The 13,177-nt window shown below is 35.3% G+C and overlaps 1 long non-coding RNA gene across 1 annotated transcript; it reads left to right on the top strand.

Annotated features, from left to right (window-relative positions):
- Positions 1 to 298: 298 nt before the first annotated feature.
- Positions 299 to 5,501, top strand: LOC125276291. Its single transcript, XR_007186617.1, has 2 exons — positions 299 to 624; positions 5,058 to 5,501. It is a non-coding gene; the product is annotated as an uncharacterized LOC125276291 (long non-coding RNA).
- The last annotated feature ends 7,676 nt before the right edge of the window (positions 5,502 to 13,177 follow it).

Genomic DNA, 13,177 nt, shown 5'->3' with positions numbered 1-13,177 from the left:
CCACTTACAGTTACAGTTTACTGGTGTGAGAGCAGAACAACTGGTCACTCACATAAGATCACATAGCAAACCACAACATCCAATCCTACATTTTTTCTTGTTCAAGAAGCAATTTCACTCTGTAAACTCTATCGCAACTTCTATTTCATGCCAACTTAAACTCTACCAGCCTCTCTTTTTAAACACAGATGCACAGATCACTCAAAATGTCAACATTTACTTTCACACACACACAACAAAAGCACATATATCCAGGCAGTGTCTCGGGAGAGTCGATATTTATACAACCATTAATCACACACAGGAGTTAGTCTCCCACTGCACATCTACCCACCGCTCTGACGTCGTCCATATCACCTCGTCCTTAATTAATGAATGCTGCTAATTGATTCAGAACCAATCAACAAATCATTTGCATAACAACAAGAACAACATGATTGATTACTCATTGAAGGTCCTGTGTGTTATCCTAATGTCCCATTTGGAGCTTTCCTTCCTCACAAAGAGTTCAGCCAGGCATGCTAGCAAAGTGCCAATTACCAGCCAGGCTTCATGAGGATATGAAAATGAAACGGGGTGAGATAAGAAAATATTGTTAACCAGAAACAGAGAGCAGGTTCACAGGTGAGTTATGCCATTCTGCAAATGAGCAATGATGGTTGTTTTTTTTGTGAGTCAATAGGTCATCATCACTGTATAGCAGTTATAAGTTCTTTTATTCCTCAATTTTGCTCTTCTATTCATCAGTTCTTAAAGGGTTAGTTCACCCAAAACTGAAAATTCTGTCATTTATTACTCACCCTTATGCCGTTCCACACCCGTAAGACCTTCATTAATCTTCGGAACGCAAATTAAGATATTTTTGTTGAAATCCAATGGCTCCGATGAGGCCTGCATAGGGAGCAATGACATTTCCTCTCTCAAGATCCATAAAGGTACTAAAAACATATTTAAATCATGTGAGTACAGTGGTTCAATATTAATATTATAAAGACAAGAATATTTTTGGTGTGCCAAAAAAACAAAATAACGACTTATATAGTGATGGCCTATTTCAAAACACTGCTTCAGGAAGCTTCAGGAGCATAATGAATCAGTGTGTCGAATCAGCGGTTCGGAGCGCCAAAGTCACATGATTTCAGCAATTTGGCGTTTTGACACGCGATCCGAATCATGATTCAACACAGAAGAATCATTACACTCCTAAGCTTCATGAAGCAGTGTTTTGAAATCGGCCATCACTAAATAAGTTGTTATTTTGTTTTTTGGCGCACCAAAAATATTCTCGTCGCTTTATATTATTAATATTGAACCACTGTACTCACATGAACTGATTTAAATATGTTTTTAGTACATTAATGGATCTTGAGAGAGGAAATGTCATTGCTGGCTATGGAAGCCTCACTGAGCCGTCGGATTTCAACAAAAATATCTTAATTTGTGTTCCGAAGATCTTACGGCATGTCTTACGGGTGTGGAACGGCATGAGGGTGAGTAATAAATGACATTATTTTCATTTTGGGTGAACTAACCCTTTAAATAGCTTCACTAGGTTAAAATTGCAAGACCAACTTGGCCTAAGTAATGCTACGTAAGTAAGATGCTGCAAACTTAATAACGTTTTTCAGTATCGTGCTGCATGAGAGTAGTTCAGCCATTTTTATTTAACTTAACAAGCTACTTTGTCCAACGTTTAGCCAAATGCAACTTTGCTGCTGTTTAGCGTCTGAGCTGAGGGAATATCAAACACACTCACCTCAACCCTTGTCTCTTTGCCTCTCACTCTGTATGTATAATTAATTCTAGTTAATCTGTTCATCCTAAATGGTCTCCTCTCTCATGTAGCATTGGAAATACCGAGTCATTGTAGTAAATGGGTTTGCACTGAGCCGCTCTCTTTTATAGTAGAAAGGTGAATCGGTTCAGCCTACATGCTCCTTTCTCACATGGGTTGTGTTGGAAAGTGCAATTTATTCTAGTGAATTGCTTCATTTGGACGATTCATTTAAATGGACAGATAAAAAAAATTATTCACCAATTCTCTGTACTTCACTAAAATGTTTAATTTTTACAGAAAAAAAGCCATATATATATATCTTTCAACTGGTTAACTGTTAGTTACCTATACAATGAAAAATTGTAGATGGTTTAACTTGGCAAGATATTTAATTTTACAATAAAACAGTAAAATAAATATTAATTACCTTACACTCTTAAAAATGCTGGGTTAAAAACAACTCAAGTTGGGTTGAAAATGGACAAACACAGTGATTGGGTTGTTTTAACCTAGCGGTTAGGCTGTTTGCCTAACCTGCTGGGTAGTGTTATTCAACTCGATGAACATTTATTAATAAGTTTACAGAATAATAATTAAACAAACATTTATTAAATTGCTTATTAATAAAAATGTTCACCTTTTCATTATTACTGTTCTGTTTCCTATGGGTTTAATTATGGGTCTGATTTTTTTTTTTTTTTTTTTTTTTTTTTAATTTCCAACCTATTTTGGGTTCATTTTAAGCCAGCCATATATTAATTTTTAAACAATAGTTGGGTTAAATAAAACTGCCCAGCAGGTTGGGCAAACATTTAACCCAACTGCTGGGTTTGTCCATTTTCAACCCAATTTGGGTTGTTTTTAACCCAGCATTTTTTAGAGTGTATAATTCCGAGAAGTCCCTGTGTGACACATGATTTTATTATTATTATTATTTAAATAAATTTTTTTTATCATTATTTTTGTTATCAGTAATATATATTATGGTGTCTTGCTACATTTTAAGCTACTAGATTAATGTTTATTTCATTACTTTAGTGTCATGTCAAAACACCCTATTGGTGTTTTGTCTTGAACGCCTCTCTACCCTCTTTCTAGCCTAGAAAGACTTCTATAGTCTAAGGTAGACTAGGTCAGTGGTTCCCAAACTTTTTAGCGTGGAGTACCCCCTGAAGGCATTACCATCCTTCCGCGTACCCCCTCTCTTACACTTTGACTGCAGTCACACCATTAAGGGACAATATTTGCCCCCTAAATTGATTTTCCAGTGCATTTTTTTTTTTTACCTTTATGAATAACTTTATAAAATAAATAATGTTTTAAATAAAAATGTTCAATAGAGAAATATGCAATGATGGTAAAACTAAAATATTAAACTAAAACCGCCAGTAGGTGGCAGCAAGTCACTGTTTTTATGAGTGAGTCATCGAGTCATTCATTCAGTAACGAAGCAAGTGGCTGTGAATGAATCATTGAATCGACTCTCACAATTCGTTCAAAGCCGCAGAATTGTTCGCGAAACACAGACGTGTGTTGTAGTTCTGCTGTGGTTTTCGTTATTATTTAATTACAAAATAGAGTAAATACTAGCAGTACTGTGTTTAAAATGTACGTTTTGTTTTTTGACCTGTTGTATAATAATGTCACGTTTGCAGTCATGTGGATATTTGGGAACAATTGCATTCTTGCTCGTTATCAATATTAAATACAAGAACTCACACAAGGTATGTTTTTGTATCGAAGAAAGTTTGAGTCTTAAATAGAAATTAATTCATTATCTGTGTCTATATTTGTTCTTCATGCGAGTAAATGCTAAATCCCCACTTTTACAAAGGTGCATTGTCGAGAACGGCAGTAATTTAGCGCGAGTTAAGGCAGCAGATTCGGCACGCAATCTATCATATGCTGCTTGTGTGGATACAGTCATTTTTGACTGCAAATGATGAGGTAATTTCATTAAATGTACTGCATTTTCGACATTTTGACAGTTAGAAATACATGCTCTATTTTAATATTATTTTAATGTAGAATTAAATGAACTACTCAGCATTTTGTTCGCGTACCCCCTTTTGTCACCTCACGTACCCCGGTTTGGGAACCACTGGACTAGGTAACAGGACACTTGGTGTACCATTTTTATTTCCTTTTTCCACATCACATATTTTAGCAATCATCATAAATTAGGTATCATTCAAAATTCATCCTGTGAAAACCATTTTAAAATTGGACATTACGTTACCATGGAAACTGTATTTTAAAACATTTTATTGAGCTCAGTTTTTGGTGATATGATATCAACTTGATTAGACATGATGTTGATTTTCTAGCAGCTCATTATTTTGTAAAATATATATTTTGCATATAAAGTTTTAGGTTTAGGGTAAGGTTTAGGTATAGTGTAAGGAAGGACGATAGTATATTGAGTCAGCATTTAGTCTCATATGAAAGATTTTGTCCTTGTGGGGTCCAAGTAAAGGACCCCATAAAGTCAAAGATTCTGTATCTTTCGTACTTTGTGGGGGCATCTGGACACACACACACACACACACACACACACACACACACACACACACACATTCTGCTCCTGTCCTGTGTAAGCATGCACAGTGTTAGACAACTACACAACCTCTATCAGTCCAGCACATATATAGCACTAATGCTCTTTGTGTGGGACGGGGTGCTGTGACAGGATGGGTTTGCTCCTATCTCATCGCATACATCAGATCCTTTCCTGTGCCGAGTTCTCATCTTCTCAGTAATTTCTCTCCTTATCTGTGATGCCGGACAGCATTAAAGTGATTAAAGATGAGATGTCCCCATCATGGGCCAGATATACAGCATTAGCAGTTTATGAACATCATCTCTCTGCCCTGATCCACAAAAGCCTGACTCCTCATTGAAATCGGTGTATCCTCTGGGGGAGCTGATAAGAGAAGCATCATATTTCTCACAATTCATTGATTTCCTTTAGGATTTATTAACCAGCCACCTCCGTTTTAAGTGTCTGGGTCTCAGACTAATGTGTCAGGGGTGTACAGATTACAGTTGCCCGAAATACCCAGGTGATACGCTTTCAATAAAGGGTCCCCCGTGATTTGACTGCCAACTGTCGCTTACATTAACACGACAGGATTTGATTGGCAGGAAGAGAACAGACAGGAGGGTAACCTTTAGCTGGATTAGAGGATTTCTATGTGGTATAGCAATAGGCCATGTTTATGGTACTCTGATGTTGTACTGTTTTGGTCAAACCATTGATTTTTCTTGCTTTGAATTTCAGTGGAAATGTAGAGAAATGCCGTTTGGAATGGAGCTGGTTGAAGATAAAAGACTTTTTAACAAGCTGAAGGGATTAACTGGTTATCAGAGCAGGAGTTGGATTCCCTTTGGCTTTGGGAGAGATGTGGCCAGAGGCTCTGGGACCCTCGCTGGGGATTAGGAGTCATGGGGTCTCCTGTTTACTTTACATACAGGATCGGTCATGGTGCTAAGCTCACACCAATGGGATCTTAGAGCCATATTTCTCACTGACCGGGTCACAACTTTTCACCTTCTTCACAGTCATATTATGTTTTTTTTTTTTTTTTTTTTTAAAGAGTCATTGTATTGTATGTTTAGTTAGGCCCTTCAAAAATGCACTCATAGTTGTCATAGTTCTATTATTTTCTATATTTTCAGTTGTTCTGAGTCTTTGGTGTTGATTAATAAATTATAGCTTGCAGGAGCAACGCCTCAACTCTCTTTGCTTTACCAAACTGCGACAATTGATATTTCACTAAAACTTGGCTATCATTATATTATAACGTGTTTGTGTTTTGGTTTCGTTTTCATTCTCATTCTGTTCCCTGTTCTGCTTCCCAAGTTCCCTGACACCATTTTGAAGTGTGTTCCACTTTGTCAAGTGGGCGAGGGAAGTTAATGTGGATAGGCCCTTGTCCCCTCGATTTTGAAAGAGGGAGCGAGTCTACTCTGATGTACACTTCAAGCAGCTCTATATCCTAGAGTTCAACTTGATTGTGACGTCACAGCAGATCGCTTAAAGGTGCTAAAGAGGATGTTTTGTTTTATACATTTTTGCAATATAACTTGAAACTGTCTTTACTAACTTATAAAAGACTATTTATTAGGTGCACTGAAAGGAATAATATTAATATAATATTAATAAAAACAATCACTGCCGTGACGTTCCTTGTGAGAGACGTGCGCGGATTGGCCCTCTGGCTTGTCAATCACTGCCATGACGTTCCTTGTGAGAGACGAGCGCGGCTGCGCGCTCCAGTAACTTTCCACACTCTACAGGCGTCGCATGCAATGTTTTTGTCAGGAGACAGGAGTAACAACTGCAGATTATGAGTTACATGCGGTGAGTCCGACATAATGAATCCACTAACACGACACAGCGAATGCAGGTGGTAAACACTCGTGTTCCAATACTCGTGCACGAGTTTTTCAAAAACTCAGTAACAGTCTTTGGTTTCTCAGTCGACGAAAACATCCTCTTTAGCACCTTTAACTGTAGTGTATGACATATTAAAGGGTTAGTTCACCCAAAAATGAAAATGATACCATCATTTACTTGCGCTCAAGCCATCCGAGTATATATATGACTATCTTCTTTCAGACAAACACATCTGGAGATATTTTTAAAAATATCCTTAGTCCTCCAAGATTTATAATGGTTGTGAATGGGGGCCCACGTTTTGAAGGAAAAAAAAAAAAAGCATCCATTCATAATCAAAGTAATCCATATGATTCCAGTGGGTTAATAAAGGCCTTTTGAAGCAAAGCAATGTGTTTTTGTGAGAAAAAATCCATATTTAAAACTTTATAAATGAACGACCGTATATAAATATTCATATTTCTACATACATACAAATTTATATATATAATTTATATATATTTATACCCACACACACACATTAAACAACATTAAAGCTGCAGTCTGTAACTTTTTTTTGGTTAAAAATTATCCAAAATCAATTTTTGAGCAAGAACATAACCAGCTAGTGTTCAAAACTATCTCATTATCTTAGCTCGATTCACAATGGTAAGCTTGTAATAATGTTTTATAATAAGAGCGACATGGTGGATTTCCGAAATTTGAGCATGCAGCAGTTCCTTTGTGCGTCATTACATCACATCCGTAAACAGAAAGGAAGGAGTCCAGGCTAGTCGGTTTTATCACGTGAGGATGCTGCTGGTAGCGGATCGTTTATAGAGTGTTCTCACAGCAGCTGAAATAATTAAACTTATCATTTTGATGGTGGATTGTAATCCAGAAAGTTCAAAATGACAATTATCAGTGACAACTGGAGATTCACCTGTAGTCAAAAAGCAAAAGACTTTGGACTGTTGAGTGGCTACAGAAATTGAAATCTACAGGTAACGCTAATACACACATAGTCATAGTAATGCTGATGCTGTTAACATTAACAATTTGAGAACAAAGTATAACAGTAATATTAATTTGCACAGTTTGGCATGATCCGAGCTAAGCGATCGTTAGATTTAATCATCATTGGCAGCGCAATTTATTGTAGGCCTAATGCTTTTTTCCTCAGTTGGTCAGAACAAAAGTGGCAGACATGTTACTTGTTCAGATGATATTTTCCAGTGAAAATTCTTATATTGGTCATACTTTCAAGACGTAGAATCTGTGATTCTGAAATACAGTATCCACACCGGTGCGGTGACTGACAGCAAGCATTAGATTCATCCGCGCTGACGAGCTGTGCCGAGGCACAACGCACGTACAGATAACTGTTCCGCATATGACTGCAATTGGAGGTTTCAAACAAGAGATGGCGACAAAGAGAAAAAAATAGCGGACTGCAGCTTTAAAATCAGAAATGGACTTTAAAGGTGCAGTAAGTGTTTTCTCAGAATCATTGTTTCACACTGTTGATATTTGAAATCAAACTAAACAAACACCCCTTACCTTCATTGGATTTTTTTTTTTTTCTCATAACAGTGAAAAGAACTTAAAATAGTCTGTTGTTTTTGGTCATACAGATAAGAAAGTAAGACATTCAAAACTGCAAAGGTCTCCTTTAATTTGTGGGCACTTACAATAACAACAAAATGTTGTGCTTTTGGAAAATAAACAGGATACACTTTCTGGCGTTTAATAAAAACAACATTGTTTTTCTAACATTTATATATAGTATAGCATATATACAGTTTGTTTTGAAATATACTTTGTAGACACTTTCTAGTAATTTAAAACATTTGGTACATGTTTTCCCTCAGAATCAAAACCTACGACCTTTTACATTTTTAAGCTCCATGCTCTACTAATTGAGCTACAGGAATGCTAGGCTGTTAAACTTAAGCTGTGAAATAAAGAGTGTGTGTCTTTAACACTGTGTGGCCCAAACATGCTATATATACTTTATTATGATAGAAATTGTTACTCCAGTCTTACATTTTACATTTTGTCGTCTTGTTCCCAATTTAGTCAGAAACAATTTAGTTAGAAAATGTCTTCTGTAATTTAATTTAAGAGAGAACATTTCATTCATGTAAGACTAAGTGCAACAATTGCATCACTAAAAACTAACTCTGTAGACCATCAGTCAATGTTTATTTAATTAAAAAAGACAGTAATCAAGTATAATTAGCAGCTACTTTAGGAAGGGAGATCTAATTAGCAAGTCCAGTCCAGATCTAGTTAACTACATACTATAAGTAGCCTCATGCACAATTAGCTTGATTTTCAAAACATGTACAATAAACAAATCCATGAAATATGTAAAAGTAACAAATTTTTTAAATACATTTTTGCTGAAAGAATAACTACTTCAAACATGCAAGAGCTCACAAACTGTAGTGCTAAGCTGTGTTGATTGACATTTCACATGAATTAACTGGTTGTTCTTTGGCAAAAGAATCAGTTGCAGTGTGGAACATGAAACTACTCACTAATTATTTGGTTGGCTAATTCAATAGAATGAGCAATTCAATTACAGCTATCAGTTCTATTTTCATTAAATCAGCAAATTATGGACGCACACAAGAGCTTTTCCAAACCACATTGTCAGCAAAGTGTCATAGATGGATAGATAGATAGATAGATAGATGGATAGATAGGTAAATGGATAGATAGATAGATAGATAGATAGATAGATAGATAGATAGATAGATAGATAGATAGATAGATAGATAGATAGATAGATAGATAGATAGATAGATAGATAGATAGATAGATAGATAGATGTGTTCATGCACTCATCTCATCCTTATGCTTTTTGATAATAAAGTGTTTACTTCATTTTTTTATATATATATATACATTTTGACTGTAAGCCACATGCTGTAATTGATGACATACAATAATAGTGATCCATAAATTCAGTGGTTCTTCTTTCAAAAAAGCAATAGTTGCAGTGTGGAACATGAAACCAGTCACATGAAACTAATTATGTGGTTGGCTTATTCAGTAAAATGACTAGCAAATCAATTACAGTTATTAATTCTGTTTTTATTAAATCATCAAAATGTGGAAGCATAATTGTTAATCGTGAGATTTTCCAAATCACATTGTCAGCAGGATGAGTACCAGCCTTTACTGAGATACATTAATAAAGAGAAAGGTGTATAAACACGACTGACTGAAGTCTAATATAGTATTAAATTCTCTCTCTCTCTCTCTCTCTCTCTCTCTCTCTCTCTCTCTCTCTCTCTATATATATATATATATATATATATATATATATATATATATATACATACCCAGGTGAAAAAAGTACATTTCTATAAAAATATAGATATATTAAAAATATAAAAATATAGGTATATTAAAAGTACATTTTAGTTCATATTTCATGCTGTCTCAAAATAGCACAGTTGAGTACACTTAGATGTTCTTAGTATATTAAGTACAAAATTAGTGCACGAAAATAGAGCACTTTAAGTACATTATAGAAATGTACTCTTTTTTTTTTAACCTGGGTGTGTGTGTGTGTATATATATATATATATATATATATATATATATATATATATATATATATATATATATATTTTTTTTTTTTTTTTTTTTTTTTTTTTTTTTGACTTTCTAACCTGACCTCTAGGTCATCTTCACTGGAGCTGCATAATTTGTTCACATAAGTGTACTGATATATAGAAATACACTCACAGCCTGCAGGTTGTTCAGGAGCAAATGTCAGCACATAAGGGCCGAGTGTGTGTGTGTTCATGCATTTCATACTCATCTCTAGCTGCTTTTTTTTTTGGGAAAATCAGCACTGTTCCATTAAATCTCGTATATCGTTTTTCCTTAGCTGCTATTAACTACAATATTAGGTCATATTGTTTCCTCAGAAGCTCACTCCAAAAGCTGTCGGAAGAATATTAATATGTTTCATCAAATACATATTAGCCAGACGTGTCCTGTGCTCCCAGTGCCTGCACCATTGAGGCTTTCATGGGTGAATGAAAACAATCCATTTAAGACTTTCCTACATTTCAAAAACACTCATGCTTTCCTTTTTCACTCGCATATTTCACCAGCTGTTTTTCTTCAGGTCTTGGCAGAAAAAACGACTGTGCTAAAGAGGTCTAATCATGCCTGTGCTTGTTCCAGTCTGTCACAGAAACGGATTATTGTTAAGATAACCTTCCTCTGACTAAGTCACAATTATATTCGGAGCAAACATTGAAAAAGCTAGCAATGTTTTCGTTGAATTAACGAGGGAATGTGTTGGCAGCTCTAGCAAACTAAAGAAAGATATTTGCTACAGTACAAGGACACTTTTCTCCACTGTGGTTAATTATACTGTACTTTAGAAGGCTCAATACTGTGGAATGGTCATTCATTGTAAATGTAGCAAGATTAATTAAAAAATGGCTAAAATGGATAAAAAGTAACAGCAAACATGGAAAGATTAAACTACTGTATTATAAAAGCTACAGCATTTTTAGAGTTCTTTTAAAACTGGAAGGTCAAGCTACATTTAAAGGGACGGTTCACCCAAAAATGCTAAATGGGTTTTGAGCAAAATAGTTATTTTGCTACAAAAAGATGACTCTCAATGCTTCTCAGGTTTCTTTTATGCAACAGAGAGAGTGGTTCATATAAAGTTTTTTTTTTTTAAAGCTGCAGTCTGTAAGGTTTGCCTCTTTGTCACCATCTCTGTTTGAAACCTGCAATTGCAGTTATTTGCGGAATTATCATCTTTAAGTGGGTTGTGCATCAGCAAGGCTCCTCAAACAGATGCGACGTAATGACGCAAGATTTGACGGCTGCATGCTCGAATTTCCGCGGAAACCCACCAGTACCAGTACCGATTTTATCATAAAACATTATTACAAGCTTACCGTTGTGAATCAGGCTAAGGTAAGGATATAGTTTTGAACACTGACTGGTTATGTACTTGCTAAAAAATTTATTTTGTGTCATTTTTAACAAAAAAAGTTACGGACTGCAGCTTTAAATGAGCCATTTTGCTATTTATATATATATATATATATATATATATATATATATATATATATATATATATATATAAACCTCCCAATGCTAAGGAAGAAAAAGACATTCCACTATTCCACTAGTCTAAGCCTAAACTTCTGTTGTTTTGTTTATTAGTATTTCTTCATGAATCTGTATTGAAGACATTTGGTTCCCACCAAGACAGCAAAAGCTCAAACACACACATACACTTTCAGGTTATATGCTACCATCACCCTGTCTTAGATATCTGCATCAAGCGGCTTTATTTCTGTGGCATTTAACTCAGGCAGTGACAGGACTGACTTTTATAGTAATTATTTGTTTGGCTGTTCTAACCTGAGCCTTTATCTGCCCATTTAAATGTGGACCTTTTATGTGCTCTTTAGGTTATATCTTAAAATAATCACCTCCCAAGTCTTTTGCATAAAATACCATTTCTCAGCTGTCTGTTGCCTAAAAGACAAACTTCAAAGAGCAAAGATAACATACTTGGCCTTTTTTTACCATTTTGAAACTAGTATGTCATTTGTGCTGTCACTATACAAAACACCTGTGTTTTTTTCCCCTATTATGTATATCTAAGTGGAACGGCTTCTCGAACAAGAAAATGTAGGGCGGTACTTGATTTTGTCCATTTGAAATTGATTGGATCGTTGTGGATTGCTTCTCATGTGAGTGACAGGTTATCCCGGCCTCGCACCAGTAAACATCTTCAGAGAAGAAAAGAGAAACTTCATGGTGACACTGCTTTTCGTCTTGTGTGTGACATACATGGGTCTTATGGATAAATATGCACGTTGCTGAAGGTACTCATTTTACATATGTTTAGTGGTTATGGGAATCCAAGCATGTGTTGAGTCACTCTTGATTATGATGGCTGTGATTGCATATGTCTGTGTTTTCATGGTTGTTGTTTTATTGGCACGTTCTGTGCAGGCGTACATGAAACACATTAGACACACTTGAGACCACCTACTCATATGCACTCTTTGCCCACCAGAGAGCCATCTAGTGAAATGATGGAACAGATACATGGCACTTTCTCTTGCTCTCAATTTCATGTTCTTATGCCAAATTGGTTCAATATCAAAGCATAAACACATATTTTTTAAAGTATTAATACTTAAAAAAATTGTTAGTCAAGGATTCCTGCACCCATAAAAAAAAAAAAAAAACAAAAAAAACGCAAGTTGTGTCAGTTATGTTCTTTTTTTATTGACATTGGAAATTGTAGCAAAAAAAATGGTATTACTAAAATAACAGTTTTCTCTGCAGATGATAAGGTTGAGATGTTTCAACATTTGTCTGGGTAGAAATACATACATGAGTTTAGAGATGGCGCATCTCTTCCATTTAAGTACAGCAATTAAGTTTATGAAGGCCAAAAGTAGTTATTAAAGGGATAGTTCACCCAAAAATAAACATTCAGTCATCATTTACTAACCCTCAGGTTGTTCCAAACCTGTATACATTTCTGTTGAACACAAAGGAAGATATTTTGAAGAATGTGAGAAACTGAACAGTTTTTTTTCCCCTACTACGGAAGTCAATGGTGCCCCAAAGCAGCCTGGTTACAAATAGGGCTGTCAAACGATTAATCGCGATTAATCGCATACAAAATAAAAGTTTGAGTTTGCATAATATATGTGTGAGTAATGTGTGTAAATAATATGTATATATAAATACACACAAATTAATGTATATATTTAATACTCTGAGGTCTGAGGGTATCGCCGGCGATACCACCGCGGTTTTTTTCTTACCAATGTGAAAGAGACTCAAAATACTCCATTAATGTTGCACATACAATTAAGAGTTATACACCATTTTAATCTGTGGAATATCTTCTTTTATTTGTGTACACTCAGAGTAAAAACAAAATGTTGTGCTTTTTGTAAAATAAAGAAAACTAACATGATGCATGATCTCTCGTCTCCCTCTGA

The sequence above is a fragment of the Megalobrama amblycephala genome, linkage group LG9 (assembly GCF_018812025.1).
Source record: "Megalobrama amblycephala isolate DHTTF-2021 linkage group LG9, ASM1881202v1, whole genome shotgun sequence".
NCBI classification, from domain to species: Eukaryota; Metazoa; Chordata; class Actinopteri; order Cypriniformes; family Xenocyprididae; genus Megalobrama; species Megalobrama amblycephala.
The sequence above is the reverse complement of the archived record's forward strand: the minus strand, read 5'-3'. Positions and strand labels throughout refer to the sequence as shown.